A 14,394-nucleotide genomic window follows, 5' to 3' on the forward strand; every position below is an offset into this window, starting at 1 on the left:
CAGATGCCCATCTCTCTGGGGGCAGGCTCTGAAAGTGGTGAAGAGGGTGGGCTGTAGCAACCTTCACCCTGGATTCAAATCCCAGCTCTCCCACCTAGGAGCTGAGAGACATTGAGCAAGTCACTTGATCTTTCTCAGTCTTCTTCTAGAGTCAATGTCCTCATCTATAAAGTGAGAATAATAACAGCACTAACTCCCTAGGATTTTTGTGAGAATTAAATGAAAAAGTGCCCATAAAACACTTCCTATAGGGGCTGACAAGTGGTGACTAACAGTACGTGTTAGGTACGATGGCGACAAGGAGGAAGACGATGATGACGATGGGAACGATGCCAATGGTTGTGATGCACACTGTTCATTTCCTGCCCAATGTCCATTCTCCCCTTTACAACAACCTAGGTCATAAATCACCACTGGTCTGAGCCAATTGCAACAAATATTTGCCTGGTATTCCCTGAGGCTGGAGTAACCAGGTGAACCTGTTTTGACCAATCAGACTTAAGAAGCAGTCTGTTGTGGGGGCTTCTGGGGAAGCTTTTGCTTACCCAATTGAAAAAAAAAATGCAGACCTCACAATCACGTCACCTACCCCCACTTTATCTTGCCCTGAATATAGATGTGATGCCTAGTGCTGGAGCTATAGGGTCACCACATGAATCTGAGGGCACACATAAAGAGGTTGAGGAAATCACAGAGTCACTGGCATTAGCAAGCTACTGAACCAAAGCCATTGGCTGCCCATCTAGACTTCTTATTTTTTTAAAAAGGGAGTATAAACTTCGAGGTCTCACTTTCAGTTACTTGCAGCCAAAGGCATTGCTAACAGATTCAATGATCTATCCCTGGGAGAAGCCAGCGTTAACGTCTAGGCTACATGTATATCCTGCCCTACAAAACTCTCACATGTAATCACTGCCCTTTCCCAAGTATCTTAACATCGTCCACCCCTAAAAATGTGGGACCAGGGAGGTCAGCCCACTTTGCCCTATCAGAGCTCAGCTGACGAGTGAAAAAGTTGGGACCAAATCAGTCAATATTCAAAACAATAAAATGGAAGTTTTGCCTCCAGAGAAATCAAGGATGAGGCAAGGGGGGAGGGGATCTTACCATAATCAACACCGTCCTAAAAATTCCAAACACATATGTGCCTGCTAAGAAATATCATTACCACAAATCCTCAATTATTCTTTTGCTTCAGTTCACCATTTACTCCACATTTTTCCTGGTGTGTCCCACCTCCCTGGGACTCAAGCTATCTTTTCCATGAGTTCCTTAAGAGTGAGAACCGAATTTTTTCTTTGTAGTCCCAGCACCCAGAATGGGACCTGGCACAGATGAGGAGCTCAATGGAGAATGAATGAATGAGAGAGAGACAGATATGGACTGGATATTTAAAATCCGAGGTCGTCAAGCCCTTGTAGTGCTAACAATAGAGAAGTTGCATGGGCCATCTCTGTCATACACTTGCTCTGTGGCCTGGCCACACCACTCAACTGCAAGCCTCGGTCTCCTCTTCCATAACGAGGGGCTAGTCCTGGCACCCTCACAGGATTAACTCTCAGTCATTTAGGGAGTGACTGGCCACAGCAAGCATTCGGCCAATTGAAGGTGTCATAATTATTACTATTGCTATTATGCCTGGCAAGCTTCAGGATTCAGGCTTGTTAAACACAGGTCACTGCGTCCCTTCCCTAGAGATTCTGATTCAGGGTGTCTGGTGTGGGGGGCCTGGGAATTTAGCATTTCTAACAAGCTCCCAGGGGAGGCTGAAGCTACTGTTCTGAAAACTGTACTTTGAGAACCACTGGCTTAACTTACTGCTTATGATGCTACCAGGAAGCTGGGTTTGGCAGAAGGCGGTGAAGTGGGGCAAAGAAGAGAAGGAAGAGGGGTAGTAAAAGCTTGGGAGTCCCAACCTGTATATCACAGCTTGATCACGTGTGCCCCCAAATCGAGCAGGCTCCTGCAGCCAGTTGTACAGGCCGTGAACAGAACAAGGGCATCTAGCCTCAGCTCTGGGGGCAAATGGGGCTGAGACCCAGCCTGTACTCCACCACCAGGCCATGCCCCTGGCACTTGCACCTCCACACACGGGACAGAATGCTTTTCCTACTTTACATAAAGCTTCTAATGGTTCAGCCCTTTAAGGGGGGGGGGGGGTTGTTGGGAGTCAGGGAAACTGGGATGTCTGGTTTGTTGCCTCTACCCTGAGCAGACTCAACTCTTTCCCCAGGGCACCATACAAACATTATTTCCAGGGCCCTGTGACCTGAAAAAGTTTGCGAAGCCTTATTCTAGATCCACATTGTCCCACCCGGCTATAGCCTCTTGCCCCAGGTGGCTAGTACAAATTGTGATAGATCAGATAGTACCAAAATTACCCAAACGGAGAGCAACCACCTAAAAGGAAATGAAGAATTTGCTGTATATTGCTTACATGTGGAAATGATAATAGTTGGGATATAGTGGGTTAAATAAAACATAGCAGTAAAATTATTTGTTCCCGTTTCTTTTTACTTTTCAACCTGACTGCTACCAGAAATTTAAAATTCTATATGTGGCCCACGTAGGATGGATGGATGGCACTGTGCTGGCGAGTTGACTGATGCTGCAAGGGTGTGGTGTATGTGTGTGTGTGCGCGCGTGCATGTGTACACACATGTATGTAGTTGAGCCAAGGAGAGGAGGCAGGGTAGACTCAGTGGGAGGCCAAGTACTTGGACTGGATCCCCTAGGAGACAGATTCACAAGATAAGAAAGGCAGATTGGCCCGACTTGATAGGCTATTTCTGTTGACACCTAGGAGCAGAGTGAAGAAGGGACTGGAAGGAGCTAGATCATGAAAAACAAATGCTCCAAGCAGCAGCCTGGTGTGACCCAGTGAAGAAACCACTGTGTTGAACTGCCCAGGTTCAGACCCCGCTGTATTCCAGCTCAGGCCAAGGGTGTGGGCATCAGAGCCAGACCACTTAGTTGAAATCCTGCCCCTTCCACTAACTACCTGTGTGACCTTGAGCAAATTACTTAACTTTGCTGAGCCTCAATTTGTTCATCTGTAAAATGGGGATCTATATCATTGTCTAACTATATTATTGGGTGGTTATGAGGCATCAATGTGTCCTGATATATACAGGACTTAAAACAGTGTCTGATTGGCCCTACTTGGTCACATGCATCTCTCCTTGAACCAATCACAGAGGCCAGGAGGATGCACTCATGATTGGATGACCTTGGGTCTTGTGCCCAGGTCACATGGACAGGAGGCTGGGTTTGTTGCTGGGAAGAAAGAGATATTGGAATGAGCTTGCCAGGCAGATGACAACAATAGCTTCCCCTGTCTCTGCCACCTTCCAGGCTCTGTGACCTTGGGCAAGTGAGTCAATGGATCAGATGTCCAACTTCCTTTTCAATAAAATCATCCTAGAAAAATTGTGAGGATTAGGCAATTACCCACACAAAACATGCTCCCAAAATGTTAATCCCTCCATGGGCAAATTAAAGTACGGCTGTTGTCATAGATAGTGAACACCTGATTTTTGGCCCGGGCTAGCCTATTAATCATTTACCAGCTGCCTTCTCTGGGCGTGCGATCAGACCTTAAACTCAAATCAGAAAGGTCAGCTGGGATTTAGGGGGCTGGAGCCTGGTGGGTGGGTCGTGGCCTGGTGTCTGTTTAAGAAACATCCCCCAGCCATTCTCCTGGAAGGCTCCCTTCACTTGCTAAGCAGTTTTGAGCCAACCTGTTTCCTTTTGTTGCTAGGATTTTGTAAGAGGCCAAATTCCAGGCTGGGGCAGGATAAACATGATCATACAGCTAATGATTGGTGAGTGTGCCTGGAATGCAATTTACTGCATATTTCAGTGGAGGAGACTTTGTCACCCCCTGGACAGTTTACAGGGAGGTTGTTAAAACAGGAGGGAGATTCCAGGATGCCTGCCTGGCACTTTTTCCCTCTACCCCGTCTTAAGGAACAGAGATACCTGCTGCCAATCATTTCAATCTGCTTGAAAAAAAAAATTCTCTTGGTCAACGCTTGGCATTTGTCTTGCCCTTCATAGCTTAGAAAAATTCTTAACTTTATCACCTTGTGAATTTTGCAGGTGGGGAAATCAGAGCTTAGAGAGGGGAAGTGACTGGCCCAAGGTCACACAGGAAGGGAGTCAATGTCAGGGTCAAGAAATTTTTCCACAAAGCAAATCAGACAAAAATAGTGTATGTGCTTGACCTTCTGGATCCACAGCTAATCTCTCCCTCTGGGTGGGGATCCTGGACTTTCATAAGGTCTAGCGGTGAGAGAATGGAAGGGTCCTTTGTTCCGATGTAGGTTTTTGTTACCGGATTTAATTAGGTTCTTTGACCATGCTAGAGAAATGAATTTCAAGAGCACATTGGGTGAGTTAGGCCAGTAATTTATTCAGGTAGGGAGGGAAGAGAAATGGGAGAAAACAACAGAAAATAACAGAGCAGGGGTCCCAGGTAGTGAGGAAGGGGATGAAAAGGGATGAAGAGGGCTGATTTACAAGCTACAATGCCCCATTATAGATGATAAATCCCCAGGGATACTTGCATGGTCACATGGCAGAGGAAAGAAGGCGACAACGGCGCACAGAGGGCAGGACAGACCCACCAGCAGGAGTAAGGCGGTTTGCTCTTAAAATGCTAAAATTATTCCACCCCCTTGCTAATGGAAGGGGAGGGGGCTCCAGCTCTTTGCTGTTTGGATTGATTACCCCACCCGTCAATTCCTTAGTGAGGCCCCAATGATAAAGTGTCTAGAGAACATCCAGGAATTTGACGTCTTTGTTCTAGAAGGGTAGCAGAATCCCGGGGGTGGGGTTCCTCCAGCAGCCATCTTGGGGTTCCAGATTCGTCTATTCCCTCTTTCTAGCCTGCTTCATTTTGTCGTTGTGGGAAAGGCTTTCATCTCTCATTTAGCTCAGAATTTTAGAATTCGACTTCCTCGACCTCACACTCTCCCCTGTCTGTCCAAACATAGCCCCGGCCTCTCCAATTCCAGGGCATGCCCCCTTTCTTAAGGGATTTCAGCAGGAAGAGACCTGCTTTTAATTCCTGATGGGGCCACAGCCTTGCTGCTTCGACCTTAGGCAAGTAACTTCCTCTCTCTGGGCCTCAATTTTCTAATCTGAAGAAAGGGGTGATTCTAAAGTCCGTGGAGAGGGGTGGAGGAAGCCGTGGGCGCATTTCTAGGCGGCCCGCAGCTGCGCCCTGCCGAGGAGCTGGCGCCCAAGGCAAGGTCTTGCCCTCACCCCCGCCCCCCACCCCTCCGTGCCTCGGTGCGCCGCGCTGCCAGCATCAGCTGGTCTCCCCAGGCCTCTGTGGGTTTGCTCTCCCGGGTGAGCGAAGTACCAGCAGCATTCGTGAGAGCTGATGGAGGAGATAGGCACACCGAATGCCGCCCGCTTCCCTCGGCCCCCACACCGCCCCTGTCCAGGCAGCTGCAGACCCGGCCTGGGGTGGACTGGTGGGCATCCCAGAGTGAGCAAGGCTCGGGGGTGGGCAGGTCCCATTAGCTCATTCTCCTAATTGTGCCCGCTGCTTATTGTTTCTCCCGATTAATTCCCAATTAGCATCGGGGAAGCCCAGCTTGGGTTGGATTCTGCCAGTTTTCCTGCGCCAGTGCTCAGCTATTTCTGGCTGAGCCCAAACCAGGGCCCTCCTGCTTCAGTGCTAGCTGCCGTTCGGTGAGGGCCTTTTGGGTCCTTACCCTTTGCCATCCTCACAAACGGCACTGTGAAATCGGTCTCATTACGGCTGCTTGCAAACGTGGAAACTGAGGCTCAGTGAGGCGAAGTGACTGCCCAGCCTCCCACAGCCAGTGCTGAGCAGTGGAGGTGAACGCTGCCTCATCGGGTCCAAGCACATGGGACATCGTGGTCTCCCTGGGCTTCTTTTATTGCCCCCAACTTGCTGCCTTGCCCTCGCAGGACTTGAACTGTTTAGGAGCCACGAGTCCACCAGTAAAAAAGCTCAGGCCTGGTCTTTCCAACTGGAAACTCAGATTCAGTGACATTCAGCCAATCCCCCAGCTAGCCAGGAAATCGCCTGGTCATGTTAGGAATAAGCAAAGCTGTTTGGGTTTTTAATAACATGGTGAGAAAATACTGTGACTTTAAAGTCTTTATTAGCCCTGGAATGCATTTTCCAAAGCAGGAATTAGCTGACACAGGCAGAGTGTCAGCTGGAAAAACAAGGCCTGGGTTCAGTGGCCCAGAATGAAAATGCTGCTCTGGCGCCCAAAGCCTCCCATTGATTTCAATTGCTGGTTAGCACAGGCCAGCAGAACAATTGTCCCATCAGTGACTGTGTCATTAGAAATGTCCTCACACAGCTAATAGGGGCTTAATAGAAGCTTGCTTGGTTCTTGGTGTCATTCCTGTTGTCATTTTTAGTAAAAAAATTACCTGTCTGCCATTCCCTTTTAACTTGTACAGTAATAATCAGCCAGGCCCCGAAGAGAAGCTGGTTACCCTTAACCTTGACTGGATGAAAGCTCAGTGACCCATTAAAGCCTGCGAAAGCCATTTCACTCTGACCAGCTAGGGAGGGAATGTCATAGCAGATATTCGGTAGAAAGTGGTTATGAGAACTCTTGTTTGTTCATCATTTCACACTTTTCAGAGTTCAAGGTAACTCTGAGGTCATAATCAAGGACTCTAATTCAGAACTCAGCTAACCCTGGTCTGCTGGCCAAATCTGGCCCACCCCCTATTTTTGTAAATAAAGCTTTATTGGAGGACAGCCAAACCCATTTATTTTTGCAGTACAACAGCAGAGTGGAGGAGGTGCCCACAAAGCCGGAAGTATTTACTATCAGGCCCTTTACAGAAAATGTTTGCCGATCTCTGCTCTAAATCTCTAAGGTCTAGGTTTGAATTCTGAATTAACCACTTGCTAGCTTTGTGACCTTGGGCATATTACCCTCATTTTCTGCTTTAGTTTCTTCATCTGTTAAATGAAGCAAACAATAGTGTCTATGTGGTAGATGCTACTGGTGCTCACCAAGAACTCCCCCTAAACGTAGGCATGACCATGTGACTTGCCATGAGCAATGAAATATAAGTGGAAGTGCTGTGTATCACCTCTGGACAGCAGCCTGTAAAGCCAGTATGGTGTCTCCATGCTCTCTTCCTCTACCACACTGACCAAAGAGGCTGTGTGATCCAGAGGGTACAGCCATGGCATGGTCATTGTGGATTCCCTAGTGATTCCTATGAATGGAGTTCCTCTCCACTCAAAAAAACAAAAACATTTAGCCTGAGTGAGAAAAAAATATTTGGTATTTAAACCACTAAGATGTGTGCACTGCTTGTTACTGCAGCAAAACCTAGCTTATGCTAACTTATATGACTGTCTTCACAGGGATTTTGTTAGGATTGGATGGGTTATGTGCGTCAGATGTTTAGAATAGTGTCTGGCACATAATAAGAACTCAATGAATGCTAGTTGAAATTATTGATATCATTATGTTAAGTAATATTAACAAAAATGTGTACAATTAATCATAAATTATCACATTTGCAGCTTCACAGTAACTGTGAGGTGATTATTATCTTTATTTATTTATCCAATGAGCATTTAATGAACATCTTTTTTATGTTAGCTAATATGGTAGGTGCTAGGATCCAGAAGTAAAAAAGAATTTTTATCCATTGAAGAGGCCCATTTAAGTCAGACTTGAGAGCAGAAGTGATCCTATAGGAAGGCATCCCACAGCTGAATCTTAAAAGGTAAGTAGTGGGTTTACCAGATGGAGAAGGGAATGAAAGACATTAGGCAGAGGGAGCCAACATCTGCAATGACAAAGAAGCCTGAAATTATGTGCTGTGTTTGGGAGACACTGAACAGCTTGGCATGTTAGAGGCACAAGGTCTGGGTTAAGGATATAGTAGACAATGTTGCCTGGCCACCCAACAGCAGTCTCCACTTCCTTTCTCCCTTGCCAGTCTTGCGCTACAGAGACTAAAAATAGACAAATATGGACGTTTCCAGCATCTTCTGCAGCTAGAAGTGCCCATGTGACACAGTCTCATCTAAAAAGATATCAGGAGAAGTCTCCTCAGGAGCTTCAGATTAAAGCAAAGAAGCACACAAAGAGAGCTCCTCGTAGTCATGTGTGGGTGTAATGCCCAGAGCTGTAGCAGCCGTCCGGGGAAAATGAGGGGATGGCCAAGACAGCTGGGGAGACATGACACGTTATCTGGACATCAAGCTCCTCCTTAAGCAACCCTGGAGGCACTCTTCCTCAGAATTCTCAATAAGTAAACAATAAATGCCCCCCTGATTTAATCCTCTGCTCATCTGTCATTTGTAGCCAAAACTATGTTGGCTTATGGGGTTGTTGTGAGAAATGATGCTGGAGAGGTGAGCAGGACCCAGGTCATGCAGGGCCTTGCATGTCGGGCATAGGAATTCTGAATTCTTTCTAAAGGCAATAGGGGCAAGGAAAGGATATTACATAGAGAGGAGAAGTTGAAGCTTAAAGAGGAAAGTCACTACCCAGGATCCTGCTGCTAATAGGTGCCAGTGTTGAGATTTGCACAAAGGTGTTTCAAGCCAAGTCCAAATCTCTTTGCACCGCTGTGTGGGGTATTTTGCCTGTGCAACCAAACAGCCTTAGCCAATCCCCACAGGGAGGCCTTGCTCATTGCTTGTTTTGGCCCATGGCTTATTTCTGTCAGCATGCTGAGGAAGTTGAGATTTGGCCAAAGCTTCTTCCTAATTTGGCCAGATCTGTGCTTCTCATAAATGAGGAAACTTGAAGAGGTGTGTGGAGAAATGAGAGAAGGTGAGCAGGTGAGGGCTGCCTACTGGGGCCAAACTGGGCTTGAGCAAAGACTCATAAAGATAAAGGGCATAATCTGGGTATCTTTTAATAAATAAAAAATACATTAAAAAAAAAAAAAGACAAAGGGCACAGAAGAAAATAGAAACAGGAAGTGATGCCAACACTTCCGCCATCTTAGTTTCAGCAGTGGAGGAGAAAGTCGTAGCCACACTATCCTACCCTGCCTCTCCGTGGCTTGCACCTCTCTGACACACACAGCCATAACAGGCATCTACAAGGCCCAGAGCTCCTCAAAGCCAGGGTATGCCTTATACTCTTCTGTCCCCTAGAACCTAATTCAGTGTGGTATAGAAGGGGCACACTGTCAAGTGTCTGCACGACGTGGACTAAAACTGGCCACAATGTGAAAGCAGGAGTGAGCTCATCTCTGGGTTGGGCACCCCCTCAACAGATGGTCTCAGGTCATCTCCATTCTTTCTCCCCCATGCAAGTAGACTCACTCTCACATAGGCACCTGCCCCCAGCGAAGAGCACCGAAGTCCAGCTGATATTCAGGTTGAAGAGTTAAGAGCACAAGTTCTGAGGAACCAATTGTCTGGCACTGCCCCTGACCAGCTGTGTGACTTTGGGCAAGGAGATTAACACCTCTGGCTCAGTTTTCTCCTCTGTAAGCTAGTACCTATTTCATGGGCTTGAGAGGATGAAGCAAGTTCATAAATGAGGAATGCTGCCATATAGGCGCCTGCTAAATGTTCGATATTATTATCAATATCATGATCATGATTATCATACTTGAAAGCCCTCAGGAACCTGAGCCCCACTTCAACCTCACCCTAGTCTCCTTTGGCTCCCTATTGCCTCCCCGGTATAGCATCTATATTTGTAACGCTTAATGGTAGACTTAGGGAATACTCACCAGTACTCAGAGTATCCCAGAGAGTACTTGCCAGTGCACTCTTTACTCTTTACATCTATCCGGCCATTGCCCCCTCCAGATTGGGGTGGCGTGCTTGCCCCAGGGCCTTGGAGCTCAGTATTCCTCAGTAGATGCTGGCTCGGCCTGCTAATCTGGCTCCAGCATCCCCTGCCACCCAAGCAGGCAGCAGCTGACTCAGCGCTACTGGTCCTTGTTTGTGTGTTTCCACCTTCATGCTTCAGATACTGTCGCCGCTGACTCATTGGTGGGTTAATGAGCCCAGAACTGTTCCTTTTTTTGTGATACCTCATCAGGCAGTCCATCTAGTCTGTGAGAGTGTGGGCTCTGCAGGGAGATTTCTGTGGGAGAAGCATGCTTGTCTGTTCTCTAAACATCTGTCCTCCCTCTCTAGTTGCCCAGAGAGCATGTCAAGGGCAGATGTCTTCCTGTGCTTTTGTGTGTATATGTATTTTTGTGTACATGCATATTTGTGTGTATGTGTGCATACATGTGTGCGTGTGTTTGTGTGTATATATATTTATGTGTGTGCATGTGTGCATATGTGTAGAAGTTTGTTTTGTGCAGAGGGAAATCATACACCATCAGCTGATGGGGGAGGTTATTATTTTTAACAATAATAGCTCACATATATTGGGCACTTAATATAAGCCCTGCAGTCTGCTAAGCACTTTCTGTGAATCAACTAGAATTATTAGTTAATAGCACTTGGGAAGGCAGGTGCTATTTTAGTCAAAATTTGGCAAATAAAGAGACTGCAGCTTAGAGAATAACTTGCCCAAGGTATGCGAATTCTAAGTGGCAGAAGTGAGATTTGAACCCACCCTGTCTGACTCCAAACTGCCCAAATCCATGCCTCTCAAACTTTTGTGAACATAAAAATCACCTAGAGACCTTGTTAAAATGCAGGTTTGTGATTTACTGGTCTGGGAAGGAGCCTAAGTTTTAGCATTTCTAAGAAGCTCTCACATGACTTTGATGCTGATGGTCAGAGGACATACTTTGAGTAGCAAAGATCTAAATTACACCGTATTTCCTCCCACTGTGTTAGGTTGATTGCAGGATATTCAACTAAGTTCTTTCCTGGAAGGAATTTCTTGAAATAGATTCATGGGAAGGGTTTGTGGCAAGGAGTTCTGGGTTTGAATTCCAGCAGCTACTTAGTTATCATGACCTTGGGTGTTCTAGCTTACTTTGCTGCCAAAAGCAAATTCCATAAAATGCTTTGGCTTTAACGATGATAATTTATTGGCTTATGAGCTAACAGTTTTGAAGCCGTGATAAAGTCTAAATCTAGGTATCATCAAAATGATGCCATCTTGTTGAAGACCAGCTGCCAGCGATTCGGGGCTCCTCTGTCACGTGGCAAGGCACATGGTGGCATCTGCTGGTCTCTCCCTTCTCTTCCAGATTTCATTGCTTTCCATTTCTTGCTTCTGTGGCTTTCTTTCTCTTTGTCTGAATTTCATTCTCTTGTAAAGGATTCCAGTAAGAGGATTAAGACCCAACCTGAATAAGGTGGGTCACATCTGAAGGTCCTACTCACCAAGAGATTCTACTTACAATGGGTCCACACCCACAGGAATGGGTTAACTTTAAGCACATGCTTTTCTGGGGTCCATACAGCTTCAAACCATCATATTGAGCAACTTTTACCCTCAGAACCTCCATTTCCACATCTGCAGGATGGGATAAGAGGACCACCTGATGGGAGATTGTGAGGAATCAGATGGGATCACGATCCTGAAAAGGAGCATTGTAGGTTGTACCAAAGGTACAATTCTTAAAGTAATTGGTTATTAAATAATAAAACCCAAATTAATTTTATGAGTAATAACTCTAAATGAAAGGACCATGGTTGCATCTTGCATGGTAGTCATTCATTCTTCAATCATTCTTTAAACTTTTTCTCTGATCAACTGGCTGATGGTCAAGGGTGACGAGCTTAGTCACAGTGGTTTATTATGTGATATATAATAAAACACTACCTCCACATCAGAGCCCTAGAGAGCTCTCTGTGAAGGGTCGTCTTATACCCATAAGTCCCTTCCATTTTGGCATAATGGATGAAATGGGAGGAAAGCCTGGGTCCAAAACAATGAGATTCCAAGGAGAGCTTGAGTAAGTAGAGCTTGATACGGGGAGCTTTACACAGCCAACACCTACCTCTGAATTCCCAGCCCAAGGTGGAGAACAATAGATGACTGACCAACTGATGGCTTTATCGAATTTTGGGTATTTCTCATTAGGTCCCTTCATTTTTCCTTTGTAATAAACTACATGTGGTGGACAAAGCTGGCCACAAATTCCTTACTACTCCTCCTGTCAAGAGGTGGAGTCGATTTCCCGGGCCTTTGAATCTGGGCTGACCTCGCGACTTGCTTTACCAATAGAATGGGACAAGAGCGATGTTCTGGATATCCCAAGCCCAGGACTGAACAGGACTGATAGCATCTGCTTTTCCCCACCTTAGAAGCCAGCTGCGTGCTTTAGAAGCTTGGGCCAGACTGCTGAGGAAAGAGGCCTCAGAAAATGAGTTAAGCTTCCAGGGGAATGCAACCTCATCAGTGCCCTCGGCAGCCCGTGTGGAGCAGAGACCCACCCTGCCTATCCCAATTGACCGGCAGAATGTGAAGAAAAAAAAGCTTTTTACTGCTGTAAGCCCACTAAATTTTGGGATGGCTTGTCATGCAGCAACTGATAACTAAAACACTAAGTCAGTCTTTCTTACCTGTCCCCTGGTAGTCTATATTCTAGACTCTGATTCTATGAGATTGCTTGTTCTAATTATTTCATATCCTTTTGTGTCTGGCGTATTTCACACAACATGATGTCTTCAAGGTTCATCCATATTGTCATATGAATGAGAACATCATTCCTTTTTAGGACTGAATAATATTCCATTGTATGTATATGTCACATTTCATTTTTCCATTCATCAGTTGATAGACACTTGGGTAACTTCCATCTTTTGGCAATTGTGGATAAGGCCACTATGAACATTGGGGTGAAAATATCTGTTCGAGTCCCTACTTTCAATTATTTTGGGTATACACCTAGAAGTGGGATTGCTGGGTCATATATTAATTCTATGTTTAAATTTCTGAGGAACTGTCAAACAATCTTCTACAGCAACTGCACTATTTTGCATTCCCACCAGCAATGAACAAGTGTTCCTATTTCTCCACATCCTTCCCAACAATTGTAATTTTCCATTATTTAAAAAATAGTAGCCATTCTAGTGAGGGCAAAATCGTTTCTCATTGTGGTTGTTTTTTTTTTTTTTTATCCCCCTCCACTTGCGGCTCTTTGCTTGCTGTCTGCCCTCTGTATCCATTTGCTGTGTGTTCTTCTGTGTCTGTATTTATAATTTTTTGTTTATACTCCCCTTTGCAACTTGCTTGCTGTCTGCTCTCTGTGTCCATTCGCTGTGTGCTTTCTGTGTTTTTGCTTGTCTCCCTTTTGGTGAGTCACCTTGCTGAGTCGGCTCTCCACTGAACTTGCAGGCCAGCGGCACTCTGCGGCGGCACTCCACAGTGTGCGGGCGAGCCTGCCTTCACAAGGAGGCCCCAGGATGCGAACCCAGGGCCTCCCATATGGTAGACAGGAGACCAACTGATTAAGCCACAGCTGCTTCCCTCTCACTGTGACTTTGATTTGGATTTCCCTAATGGCTAATGATGATGAGCATCTTTTCATGTGCTTTTTGGCTGTTTGCAAAAACACTAGGCTGCTGGGGAGTGGAAGGAGCTCAGTAGTTGAGTGCCAGCTTCCCACCCTGGTTCAATCCCCAGCCCAAACAAAACCAAAACAAACAAAAAACCAAACCCAAAAAACCCACATTGGGCTATTGCATTTAATTTCAGAGAAATGTCTATTTAGGTCTTTTGCCCATTTCCTAATTGCCTAACTTGTCTTTTTATTGTTGAGTTAAAGGATTTCTCTGTATATTCTGGATATTAAATGCTTATTGGATGTGTCATTTCCAAATACATTCTTCCATTGTTTGGTTGTCATTTTACTTTTGTGTAAAGTCCTTTGAAGCATGAAACACTACCTATTTCTTGAATCTAATTTTTCTTTTCTCTTCCCTTCCTTTTATACACCCAACAAATATTTATTCTGTGCTAAGCCAGGAGATCTCAGAGGAGTCCCTATGTCAGAAGTGTCAGCATCATCCAGAAACTTGTCAGAAATGCAATTTCTAAGCCCTACCACAAACCTACTGAATCAGAAACCTTCTGGAAAATTCTCATGCGTGCTCAAATTTGAGACTCACTGTACTAAGCCAATGGTTCCCTACTCCGGTTGTGCTTCTCAATCACACTTTAAAAGGACACAGTTGCTCAGGGCCTACCCCAGCCCTACTGAATCAGGTAAGGCAGAGGTGCGTGCAATATTTAAAGAGTTCCATGATAATTCTGCTGTGTAGCCATGCACCATGGAAGAACTAAAGGTGCTCCTCCTGACTTTGGGCTTTCCAGACCAGTGCTTTTCAAGCTTTAATGCACAAGTGATTCAGCTGGGGATTTGGAAATCATGCAAAGTCTGATTCTGTAGACTTGGGGTGGAGCCTGAGATCAGGCATTTCTAATAAACTCCCAGGGGAGGCTGATCCTGCAAACCACATTTGGAATAGCAAGGATCCTTGGA

The sequence above is a fragment of the Dasypus novemcinctus genome, chromosome 2, assembly GCF_030445035.2.
Source record: "Dasypus novemcinctus isolate mDasNov1 chromosome 2, mDasNov1.1.hap2, whole genome shotgun sequence".
Taxonomy (NCBI): Eukaryota; Metazoa; Chordata; class Mammalia; order Cingulata; family Dasypodidae; genus Dasypus; species Dasypus novemcinctus.